This window comes from Manis javanica, chromosome 12, assembly GCF_040802235.1.
Source record: "Manis javanica isolate MJ-LG chromosome 12, MJ_LKY, whole genome shotgun sequence".
NCBI lineage: Eukaryota > Metazoa > Chordata > Mammalia > Pholidota > Manidae > Manis > Manis javanica.
The window spans coordinates 81,094,761-81,108,360 of NC_133167.1; positions in this window are offsets into that span (position 1 = coordinate 81,094,761).

Here is a 13,600-nt window from a genome sequence, read left to right on the forward strand (position 1 = left end):
TGGTAACTAACACTCATTCTTTCCCTCTTCTCGTTTTAATGTGTAAGAGACTCAGCAGTAAGCACTGGTCAGCATGAGTGTGTTAAGTAACTGGATGTAAGCAGATGCGCTAAAGGAAGAAGCCTCCAAAGACCACAGATGTTTGCCATTGACCTCACACGCTTGCAGGTGGAGTTATTTTTCTGGTTCATCAGAAAATGAAATACAGAGTTTATGGTAAAATTACTGTCAAATATTTTAAGTATTGAGTAGAAGTTTGATAAAACAATGATAATAAAAATAATTTCAGATCTTAGGATAAGAGTGAATTTAACTCTGAAAATGTAATTTAAAGAGAGAAGGGACAAAAATACATGGAGCCAAGTAATTCATTCAACAACCAGTTATGGAGTACATCCTCAGTGTTGGTATGTGTGATCTGTAGGCTAGGCTAGTATAGTTGAATCAGAATAGGGATAGTGCTGGAAAACTCAATTGAAATAAAAACAAAGAGGCCCTTGGGTTAACTACAATCTGTATACAAAAAACGTTCATAGAGTAGGGCCTGGAGCTTAATTTTATCTATTTCCTGCTCAACTCCCTACTAAAGCCAGAACTGAACTTACACAAAATTAGAAAGCAAGAAATATCTAGGAATAAACCTAACCAAGGAAGTAAAAGACCTATACCCTGAAAACTACAGGACACTCTTAAGAGAAATTAAAGAGGACACTAACAAATGGAAACTCATCCCATGCTCTTGGCTAGGTAGAATTAATATAATCAAAATAGCCATCCTGCCCAAAGCAATCCACAGATTCAATGCAATCCCTATCAAATTACCAACAGCATTCTTCAACGAACTGGAACAAATAGTTCAAAAATTCATATGGAAACACCAAAGACCCCAAATAGCCAAAGAAATCCTGAGAAGGAAGAATAAAGTGGGGGGGATCTTGCTCCCCAACTTCAAGCTCTACTACAAAGCCACAGTAATCAAGACAATTTGGTACTGGCACAAGAACAGACCCACAGACCAGTGGAATGGAATAGAGACTCCAGACACTAACCCAAACATATATGGTCAATTAATATTCGACAAAGGAGCCATAGACATACAATGGGGAAATGACAGCCTCTTCAGCAGTTGATGATGGCAAAACTGGACAGTTACATGTAAGAGAATGAAACTGGATTGTTGTCTAACCCCAAACACAAAAGGAAATTTAAAATACATGACTGAATGTTAAGTCATGAAACCATAAAACTCTTAGAAAAAAACACAGGCAAAAATCTCTTGGACATAAACATGAGCGACTTCTTCATGAACATATCTCCCCGGACAAGGGAAACAAAAGCAAAAATGAACATGTGGGACTATATCAAGCTGAAAAGCTTCTGTGTAGCAAAGGATACCATCAATAGAACAAAAAGGTATCTTACAGTATGGGAGAATATATTCATAAATGACAGATCCGATAAAGGATTGACATCCAAAATACGTAAAGAGCTCACGCACCTCAACAAACAAAAAGCAAATAATCCAATTAAAAAATGGGCAGAGGAGCTGAATAGACAGTTCTCCAAAGAAGAAATTCACATGGCCAATGGACACATGAAAAGATGCTCCACATCGCTAATCATCAGAGAAATGCAAATTAAAACCACAATGAGATATCACCTCACACTAGTAAGGATGGCTACCATCCAAAAGACAAACAACAATAAATGTTGGCGAGGTTGCAGAGAAAGGGGAACCCTCCTACACTGCTGGTGGGAATGTAAATTAGTTCAACCATTGTGGAAAGCAGTATGGAGATTCCTCAAAATGCTCAAAATAGAAATACCATTTGACCCAGGAATTCCACTACTACGAATTTACCCTAAGAATGCAGCAGCCCAGTTTGAAAAAGACACATGCACCCCTATGTTTATCACACCACTATTTACAATAGGCAAGAAATGGAAGCAACCTAAGTGTCCATCAGTAGATGAATGGATAAAGAAGATGTGGCACATATACACAATGGAATATTATTCAGCCATGAGAAGAAAACAAATCCTACCATTTGCAACAACATGGATGGAGCTAGAGGGTATTATGCTCAGTGGAATAAGCCAGGTGGAGAGAGACAAGTACCAAATGATTTCACTCATATGTGGAGTATAAGAACAAAGAAAAACTGAAAGAACAAAACAGCAGCAGAATCACAGAACCCGAGAATGGACTAACAGTTACCAAAGGGAAAGGGGTGGATGGGTGGGAAGGGAGGGATAAGGGGGAGGGAGGGAAGAAAGGGCTCATTATGATTAGCATGTATAATGTGGGAGGAGGTGCACGAGGAGAGCTGTGCAACAGAGAAGACAAGTAGTGATTCTACAGCATCTTACTACACTGATGGACAGTGACTATAATGGGGGTTGTGGGGGGGACTTGGTGAAGGGGGGAGCCTAGTAAACATAATGCTTCTCATGTAATTGTAATGATACCAAAATAAAAAAAAAATTGAAAGCAAGAAAATTTTCCCACCTCTTTTTGTCCCTCTTCAGCCTCCTGTAAGTCTGTAAGGGTGAGACAGATGTTGAATGAGAATTTAAGAGCAAGGATGAGGAATGAAGCGGAGAACTAAGGTGGTAAACCCTTCTGGCTCCTGCAGTGCACATGGAAACTCAGCAGCAGGTATCTCTCTGCTGTCCTTGGCCTCTCGCCCCAAAATAAACAAGTGGCAGTTAGCAGTGGATTCTACACTGATGTATTGTCTCCCTTTTAGTTAGCAAATACTAACAAACAAAAGCCATTTGAGTAGGTTAGTAACATTCCACATTTCAGGTAGGGAGAACGGGTAAGTGAAAAGCCAGGCCACTTGCTGTGAGTAGTTCAGCCCCAAACCTGATACTGAAGGAGCACTGTGTCATGCACTTCTTTTATTTTTGATGTTTCTAGTTCCCGAGTTTCTTCTCTTCCAAATAATAAAACTATAGAGGTCTCACTGTTAGGAAAGAGCGGCTCCATCTCAAGGATTTTGATGAATAAAGTATTTTGACAAATTTCAAACTAGCTGAAGAAAGGTAGGGGTTTTTAACTGCAACCAAGTGTCAGTGTTGTTAAACTTTAACTGCAAATGCTTTTGGCCTCAGAAATCTGAATTTCCTGAAGAAACAGACTATGTAAATGTAAAGGATTTATGCCCAAACAAGTAAATGTAAGTTTATTCCATTTTTTGGAAGGATCACAAGTATCTTTGAATAACATTTTATTTTGAGATTTAAAAAACCAGGCCCATTCAATTTGACTACAGTCTACCAGAATTCTCATAGCTGAAATGTTTTCTAGCACCTAGTATTAGCATAGTAACTAGACCAGAGTAAGTGCTTAGAAAATGCTTATAGAATTATTTTCTCTTAACTATTTATAGAATCAATGTTTAAATTTTTTATGTTTTTAAAAAGTATACGTTCTGCTTCTGGTAACTGAAGAATAATAGTATCAAACTAACTCTCTTACAGGTGATTATTATGGGTTCAAAACAAAATTTAAAAAATTATTTGAAGGTTAACCATAAACAGACAAAGCAGAAGGAAGATGACCCTTGAATGAAGCAGACTGTACTGCTGAGATTTGTGTTTATATGCCTTTTTGCCTGAAGGTATTTCCCAAGCGACCAGTTGAGAGTAGTTAGAACTCAAGCAGAAAGCTATGGTGAAATTGGGTTGAGGAATAGGACAGAACTCAGGGCTTCTAGAGAGACTGGAAAGTGAGGAGGAACATCACAGAAGGAAATGAACCACCAAAGGGGGAACCCCACATCTGCATGTAAATTCTGCCATCCTTGGCTGATCCCTGAACTAGAGATCTGCACAAGAGACTCCAAGGAGCCTGGCAGAAAACAAATAGCTAAAAGGTTGAAAGAACTAAGCAAAATTTTCAGCTGCTGCCCACCATAAAAGGCACTGAGTCCTGCCAAATTAATTCCCTGCTAGAACAAAATACAACACTTTTCAGAGGAAGATCACAGAGTTTATAATCTCTACAATACCTAATATACAACCAAAGATTGTAGGAATAGAAAGAACAGGAAAATGAGATCCACAGTCAAGAGGGGAAATGGGACAATGTGGTCCATAGTCCAGAGAAAAACAGTCAGTATGAACTGATGTCCCAGATGGCCCAGATGTTGCATTAGCAGACAAAGACTTTAAATAAAAAGACTACTACAAATATGTTTAGATAAATGTAATACTTTAAGATAAGTGAAGTTGAAAGGTTTTATCAAGCAGATCTGCTGTACAAGAAATACTAAAGGAAATTCTTTGGGCACAAAAGAAGTGATAGCAGATAGAAATTCAAGTGTAAGCAAACTCTAGGCATAATGAATGACTAGTTACGGAGAAACAATGATGGTGCAAATAGGGGCTTTTACCAAGTGGGGATAAAGAGTACACAGGAGCTTATTATACGATTATAGCTTTTTTAGAAGCTTGAAATTATTATTACTTTTGATTACAGAAGAAGTATTTGTGAATCAATTTCCTAGTACACTGGATTCTATTTTTTGTGTCATACCAAGCATTGGGGAAACTGAAAAGCAGGCAGGGTGTCTGACAGTGTCTCGGACAACATTATTCTTGTTTCTTCTCTACTTCAATCCACAGCATCAAGTATCCTTCTGTTCTCTATCAAAACCTACTTTCAAGAAAGAATAGACAACACACTTCCATGAAAAGTATAAGTGACTGATAAAAGTTGTATTACTTCTTACAGGGTGTTTGTTCTGGGTTTTAACAGACAGAACCTTCAATTGGAAAGATAGGAAGTTTACAGACATTACAGAGCAGTAGTAATTTTTAGGAATAAGAGAGCCCTTATGGCTTCTGATGTCATATGTACACAGTTAGCTAGACTCCGCCGATTCACCTGACTACCACTTGTGATTCTGCCCTCCTCCATCATCTTAGTTTAAACATTAGCAATTGGAATGTCACCTCTTCCTCATCAAAATTATTAAATGCGGGGGCGGGAGCCAAGATGGCGGCGTGAGTAGAGCAGTGGAAATCTCCTCCCAAAAACACATAGAGCTATGAAAATATAACAAAGAAAAATCTTCCTAAAATAGAGACCACAGGACACAGGACAACATCCAGACCACATCCACACCTGCAAGAACCCAGCGCCTTGTGAAGGGGGTAAGATACAAGCCCCAGCCCGGCGGGACCCGAGCGCCCCCGGCTCCCGGCGGGTGGAGAGAAACCGGAGCAGTTTTTTTTTTTGGCGAGCGCTTTTTGGAAGCCTTAGAGGGACGGGCCCCCGTTGCGGGGGAGGCGGGGTGGCGGGACCGGTGAGGAGGTGCCTGGGAACGGCGCCGGAGGACAAAGAATATCCCGCGTTTCTCCCTGCGAGACCTGGGGGCGGGTGCCTGAGACCGGTGCCTGAGGACGGAGGAGGTCGCGCGTTTTTCCCCTTTTTTTTTTTTTCTCTTTTTGGCAAGCGCTTTTTGGAAGCCTTGAAGGGACGGGGACCCCAGTGCTAGGGAGGCACGGTGGCGGGACTGGTGAGCGGGTGGCTGGGACCGGCGCCTGAGGACAAAGAATATCCCCCGTTTTTCCCTGCGGGACCGGTGGGCGGGTGCCTGAGACCGGCACTTGAGGACAGAGGAAATCGCGCGTTTTTCCCCTTTTTTTTTTCTCTTTTCTGCGAGTGCTTTTTGGAAGCCTAAAAGGGACAGGGACCCCGGTGCTAGGGAGGCAGGGCGGCGGGACTGGTGAGCAGGTGCCTGGGACCGGCACCTGAGGACAAAGAATATCCCGCATTTTTCCCTGTGGGACCGGTGGGTGGGTGCCTGAGACCAGCACCTGAGGACGGAAGAAATCGCGCGTTTTTCCCCTTTTTTTTCTCTCTTTTTGCCAAGTGCTTTTTGGAAGCCTTGAAGGGACAGGGACCCCGGTGCTAGGGAGGCAGGGCGGCGGGACTGGTGAGCGGGTTCGTGGGACCAGTGCCTGAGGACCAAGAATATTGAGCGTTCCTTCCCTGCGGGACCGGTGGGTGGGTGCTTTTTGGAAGCCTTGAAAGGACAGGGACCCTGGTGCTAGGGAGACAGGGCAGCAGGACCAGTGCGCGGGTGCCTGGGACCGGCACCTGAGGAAAAAAAAAAAAAAATCGCGTGTTTTTTCTTTTTTTTTTCCTTTCTGTTCCCTCTCTCATTGTTGCTGTTGTTGTTTTGGTTTGGAGAGTGCTTTTTGGAAATCTTAAAGGGGCAGGACAGGTCACTTAGACCAGAAGCAGGGAATCTGGGGATCTCTGGGCACTCTAACCCCCTGGGCAGCAGGGAGCACAGAGGCCCCTTACGGAGATAAATAGTCTCCTGGCTGCTCCCCCTCTAACGGGGCTCCACCATTTTGGAGGAACAGCCCCAGCCAGGCCAAGCCCACAGCAACAGTGGAGATAAACCCCAAAGCAACTGGGCAGGAAGCAGAAGCCCTGTCTGCGCACAGCTGCCCAGCACAAGCCACTAGAGGTCGCTATTCTCCCAGGAAAAGGCTACAAACCAACAAGAAGGGAAGCTCTTCCAGCGGTCACTTGTACCAGCTCTGCAGACTATCACTATCACCATGAAAAGGCAAAACTACAGGCAGACAAAGATCACAGAGACAACACCTGAGAAGGAGACAGACCTAACTAGTCCTCCTGAAAAAGAATTCAAAATAAAAATCATGAACATGCTGACAGAGATGCAGAAAAAAATGCAAGAGCAATGGGATGAGATGCAGAGAAAAATGCAAGAGCAGTGGGATGAGATGCAGAGAAAAATGCAAGAGCAGTGGGATGAAGTCCGGAAGGAGATCACAGATGTCAGGAAAGAGATCACAGAAGTGAAACAATCCCTGGAAGGATTTATAAGCAGAATGGATAAGATGCAAGAGGCCATTGAAGGAATAGAAGCCAGAGAACAGGAACGTATAGAAGCTGACATAGAGAGAGATAAAAGGATCTCCAGGAATGAAACAACACTAAGAGAAATATGTGACCAATACAAAAGGAAAAACATTCGTATTATAGGGATACCAGAAGAGGAAGAAAGAGGAAAAGGGATAGAAAGTGTCTTTGAAGAAATAATTGCTGAAAACTTCCCCAAACTGGGGGAGGAAATAATCGAACAGACCATGGAATTATACAGAACCCCCAACAGAAAGGATCCAAGGAGGACAACACCAAGACACATAATAATTAAAATGGCAAGGATCAAGGACAAGGAAAGAGTTTTAATGGCAGCTAGAGAGAAAAAGGTCACCTATAAAGGAAAACCAATCAGGCTAACATCAGACTTCTCAACAGAAACCCTACAGGCCAGAAGAGAATGGCATGATATACTTAATGCAATGAAACAGAAGGGCCTTGAACCAAGGATACTGTATCCAGCACGACTATCATTTAAATATGATGGTGGGATCAAACAATTCCCAGACAAGCAAAAGCTGAGGGAATTTGCTTCCCACAAACCACCTCTACAGGGCATCCTACAGGGACTGCTCTAGATGGGAGCACCCCTAAAAAGAGCACAGAACAAAACACACAACATATGAAGAAGGGAGGAGGAGGAATAAGAAGGGAGAGAAGAAAAGACTCTCCAGACAGTGTATATAACAGCTCAATAAGCGAGCTAAGTTAGGCAGTAAGATACTAAAGAAGCTAACCTTGAACCTTTGGTAACCACGAATCTAAAGCCTGCAATGGCAATAAGTACATATCTTTCAATAGTCACCCTAAATGTAAATGGACTTAATGCACCAATCAAAAGACATAGAGTAATAGAATGGATAAAAAAGCAAGACCCATCTATATGCTGCTTACAAGAAACTCACCTTAAACCCAAAGATAAGCATAGACTAAAAGTCAAGGGATGGAAAAACATATTTCAGGCAAACAACAGTGAGAAGAAAGCAGGGGTTGCAGTACTAATATCAGACAAAATAGACTTCAAAACAAAGAAAGTAACAAGAGATAAAGAAGGCCACTACATAATGATAAAGGGCTTAGTCCAACAAGAGGATATAACCATTCTAAATATATATGCACCCAATACAGGAGCACCAGCATATGTGAAGCAAATACTAACAGAACTAAAGAGGGAAATAGACTGCAATGCATTCATTGTAGGAGACTTCAACACACCACTCACCCCAAAGGATAGATCCACCGGGCAGAAAATAAGTAAAGACACACAGGCACTGAACAACACACTAGAACAGATGGACCTAATAGACATCTATAGAACTTTACATCCAAAAGCAACAGGATATACATTCTTCTCAAGTGCACATGGAACATTCTCCAGAATAGACCACATACTAGCTCACAAAAAGAGCCTCAGTAAATTCCACAATATTGAAATTCTACCAACCAATTTTTCAGACCACAAAGGTATGAAAGTAGAAATAAATTCTACAAAGAAAACAAAAAGGCTCACAAACACATGGAGGCTTAACAACATGCTACTAAATAATCAATGGATCAATGAACAAATCAAAATAGAGATCAAGGAATATATAGAAACAAATGACAACAACAACACTAAGCCCCAACTTCTGTGGGATGCAGCGAAAGCAGTCTTAAGAGGAAAGTATATAGCAATCCAGGCACACTTGAAGAAGGAAGAACAATCCCAAATGAATAGTCTAACATCACAATTATTAAAACTGGAAAAAGAAGAACAAATGAGGCCTAAAGTCAGCAGAAGGAGGGACATAATAAAGATCAGAGAAGAAATAAACAAAATTGAGAAGAATAAAACAATAGCAAAAATCAACGAAACCAAGAGCTGGTTCTTTGAGAAAATAAACAAAATAGATAAGCCTCTAGCCCAACTTATTAAGAGAAAAAGAGAGTCAACACAAATCAACATAATCAGAAATGAGAATGGAAAAATCACGACAGACTCCACAGAAATACAAAGAATTATTAAAGACTACTATGAAAACCTATATGCCAACAAGCTGGAAAACCTAGAAGAAATGGACAACTTCCTAGAAAAATACAACCTCCCAAGACTGACCAAGGAAGAAACACAAAAGTTAAACAAACCAATTACAAGCAAAGAAATTGAAACAGTAATAAAAAAACTACCCAAGAACAAAACCCCGGGGCCGGACGGATTTACCTCGGAATTTTATCAGACACACAGAGAAGACATAATACCCATTCTCCTTAAAGTGTTCCACAAAATAGAAGAAGAGGGAATACTCCCAAACTCATTCTATGAAGCCAACATCACCCTAATACCAAAACCAGGCAAAGACCCCACCAAAAAAGAAAATTACAGACCAATATCCCTGATGAACGTAGATGCAAAAATACTTAATAAAATATTAGCAAACAGAATTCAACAGTATATCAAAAGGATCATACACCATGACCAAGTGGGGTTCATCCCAGGGATGCAAGGATGGTACAACATTCGAAAATCCATCAACATCATCCACCACATCAACAAAAAGAAAGACAAAAACCACATGATCATCTCCATAGATGCTGAAAAAGCATTTGACAAAATTCAACATCCATTCATGATAAAAACTCTCAGCAAAATGGGAATAGAGGGCAAGTACCTCAACATAATAAAGGCCATATATGATAAACCCACAGCCAGCATTATACTGAACAGCGAGAAGCTGAAAGCATTTCCACTGAGATCGGGAACCAGACAGGGATGCCCACTCTCCCCACTGTTATTTAACATAGTACTGGAGGTCCTAGCCACGGCAATCAGACAAAACAAAGAAATACAAGGAATCCAGATTGGTAAAGAAGAAGTTAAACTGTCACTATTTGCAGATGATATGATACTGTACATAAAAAACCCTAAAGACTCCACTCCAAAACTACTAGAACTGATATCGGAATACAGCAAAGTTGCAGGATACAAAATCAACACACAGAAATCTGTAGCTTTCCTATACACTAACAACGAATCAATAGAAAGAGAAATCAGGAAAACAATTCCATTCACCATTGCATCAAAAAGAATAAAATACCTAGGAATAAACCTAACCAAGGAAGTGAAAGACTTATACTCTGAAAACTACAAGTCACTCTTAAGAGAAATTAAAGGGGACACTAATAAATGGAAACTCATCCCATGCTCATGGCTAGGAAGAATTAATATCGTCAAAATGGCCATCCTGCCGAAAGCAATATACAAATTTGATGCAATCCCTCTCAAATTACCAGCAACATTCTTCAATGAATTGGAACAAATAATTCAAAAATTCATATGGAAACACCAAAGACCCCGAATAGCCAAAGCAATCCTGAAAAAGAAGAATAAAGTAGGGGGGATCTCACTCCCCAACTTCAAGCTCTACTACAAAGCCATAGTAATCAAGACAATTTGGTACTGGCACAAGAACAGAGCCACAGACCAGTGGAACAGATTAGAGACCCCAGAAATTAACCCAAACATATATGGTCAATTAATATTTGATAAAGGAGCCATGGACATACAATGGCAAAATGACAGTCTCTTCAACAGATGGTGCTGGCAAAACTGGACAGCTACATGTAGGAGAATGAAACTGGACCATTGTCTAACCCCATATACAAAGGTAAACTCAAAATGGATCAAAGACCTGAATGTAAGTCACGAAACCATTAAACTCTTGGAAAAAAACATAGGCAAACACCTCTTAGATATAAACATGAGTGATCTCTTCTTGAACATATCTCCCCGGGCAAGGAAAACAACAGCAAAAATGAGCAAGTGGGACTACATTAAGCTGAAAAGCTTCTGTACAGCGAAAGACACCATCAATAGAACAAAAAGGAACCCTACAGTATGGGAGAATATATTTGAAAATGACAGATCTGATAAAGGCTTGACGTCCAGAATATATAAAGAGCTCACACGCCTCAACAAACAAAAAACAAATAACCCAATTAAAAAATGGGCAGAGGAACTGAACAGACAGTTCTCCAAAAAAGAAATACAGATGGCCAAGAGACACATGAAAAGATGCTCCACATCGCTAATTATCAGAGAAATGCAAATTAAAACTACAATGAGGTATCACCTCACACCAGTAAGGATAGCTGCCATCCAAAAGACAAACAACAACAAATGTTGGCGAGGCTGTGGAGAAAGGGGAACCCTCCTACACTGCTGGTGGGAATGTAAATTAGTTCAACCATTGTGGAAAGCAGTATGGAGGTGCATCAAAATGCTCAAAACAGACCTACCATTTGACCCAGGAATTCCACTCCTAGGAATTTACCCTAAGAACGCAGCAATCAAGTTTGAGAAAGACAGATGCACTCCTATGTTTATCGCAGCACTATTTACAATAGCCAAGAATTGGAAGCAACCTAAATGTCCATCTGTAGATGAATGGATAAAGAAGATGTGGTACATATACACAATGGAATACTACTCAGCCATAAGAAGTGGAAAAATCCAACCATTTGCAGCAACATGGATGGAGCTGGAGAGTATTATGCTCAGTGAAATAAGCCAAGCGGAGAAAGAGAAATACCAAATGATTTCACTCATCTGAGGAGTATAGGAACAAAGGAAAAACTGAAGGAACAAAACAGCAGCAGAATTACAGAACCCAAAAATGGACTAACAGGTACCAAAGGGAAAGGAACTGGGGAGGATGGGTGGGCAGGGAGGGATAAGGGGGGGGAAGAAGAAGGGGGGTATTAAGATTAGCATGCATGGGGGGGGAGGGAGAAAGGGGAGGGTGGGCTGCACAACACAGAGAGGACAAGTAGTGACTCTACAACATTTTGCTAAGCTGATGGACAGTAACCGTAATGTGGTTGTTAGGGGGGACCTGATATAGGGGAGAGCATAGTAAACATAGTATTCTTCAGGTAAGTGTAGATTAAAAATTTAAAAAAAAAAAAAAAGAAAGAAAGAAAGAAAAGGGGGATTACTCCTTAACAGGATAAAACTATTGGTAAATCAAAGATCAACGCATGCTTTAAATATCCTTAATGTTGATCACTTAAAGGGTGTCAGATGATCAGCTATGGAGGTACTCTTTTCTGATAATATTCCTTTCTCTTAATTAAAAAAAAAAAAAAAAAAGCAGTTACTGTGTGCTGACCTCCAATGAGTTCTGCACAGTGGTATAGAGGGCATGTCAAAGTGTGGGCAAAGGGTCTGTTTGTTTCTACGCAGAAGATCAAGGCCTAGCTTGGATACCCAGAAAATGAACTAAGATACGATATGAGGAGGAGCTTCCGGCATCAGCACTCTCTGGAGGACTCGTGCCGGGGGATGATCATCAAAAAGCCTCCACAGGGATCCGGACGATGCTGCGGTTGTGGCTGCATCCAGCCCACCATCTCCTGGACTTGCCATAAGAAGGAGGAGGGAGATGTCTAGGCTGGCATGTGCATACAGTGAGACAACGAATTTGACTGGATCTGTACTGTTGGAACTCAACCAGGAGTTGGGAGGGGTGCAAGTTGTAGCACCCCAAAATCTCATGACTATAGACTATCTATGGTTAAAAGAACATATGGGATGTGAACAGATCCCAGAAATGGGCTGCTTTAATTTGTCTGATGGTTCAAGTACAGTTGGAAAATATCCATCATATCATAGATAAATTTTCACAAATGCCTAGGGTGCCTAAATGGTTTTCTTGGCTTCACTGGAGATGGCTGGTAATTATAGATTTGCTTTGTTTATGTCACCGTATTCCTATTATGTCAATATGTGTGTGCAAATTAGTTAGTAGTTTAAAACCTATACATACTTAAGGTACTATACAAGAAGATATGTCAAAGAAATAATCAATCCTCCCAAGTTTCCTTCATATGCTACATCTATAGCTTTTCTTCTTCCTTCCTAATTACAAACTTTAAATAGAATTCGTGCCTCATATCGAATTTACCGAGTATCATAATTCCTCCAGGTGGTAAAGATACCTCGAGACAAGTGCTGGGCATAGAAGCCACAGGGCATAAATCTGCAAAGAAGTAAAAAGCTAACCTTTGCAAACAATATGGCTTCTCTCTCACTTACCAACTTTACATTTCCCTGTATGGCCCCGGAAGATGACTGGTTAGCCAGAGACGGGTAAGATTCCTCAAGGGAGGAACAACCTAAGACAGGCACAGTCGCAGGGGGGCCATCAGGTGAGAATTTGGGGATCAACAGAGGTGAGGCTCAGAACCTCACCCCCCCTGCTTTGAGAGAAATCTTCTGCATCCGTGGATGTCTTGCTGCCCTTGTCTAGCCTGGATTAATACTTAGTCCATAGGCACACACCTGATCATCTGATCATCTACATTTGCCTTCTTACAGCACTAAACTATGTTTTCTACCTTTATCTTGCATCTACCTACCACTTCAGCATTTTATTAAAAATAAAAATAATAATAATAATAGGAGAAATGTGGGATCAACATATAAATCAAGTACAAAAATCAAATGAATATTCATATTTGACCTGATGGTTTATAGGTCATATTGCATGATCAAAACCGAAAGTTTCTGTGATGACTGCTCTTGTACTGTTCACCATGTAAGAATTTATTCACTCTGTAAGAATTCGTTCACCATGTAAGAACTTGTTCGTTATGCTTCAGAAGATTGGAGACTGACGAGAATTAGGCTTG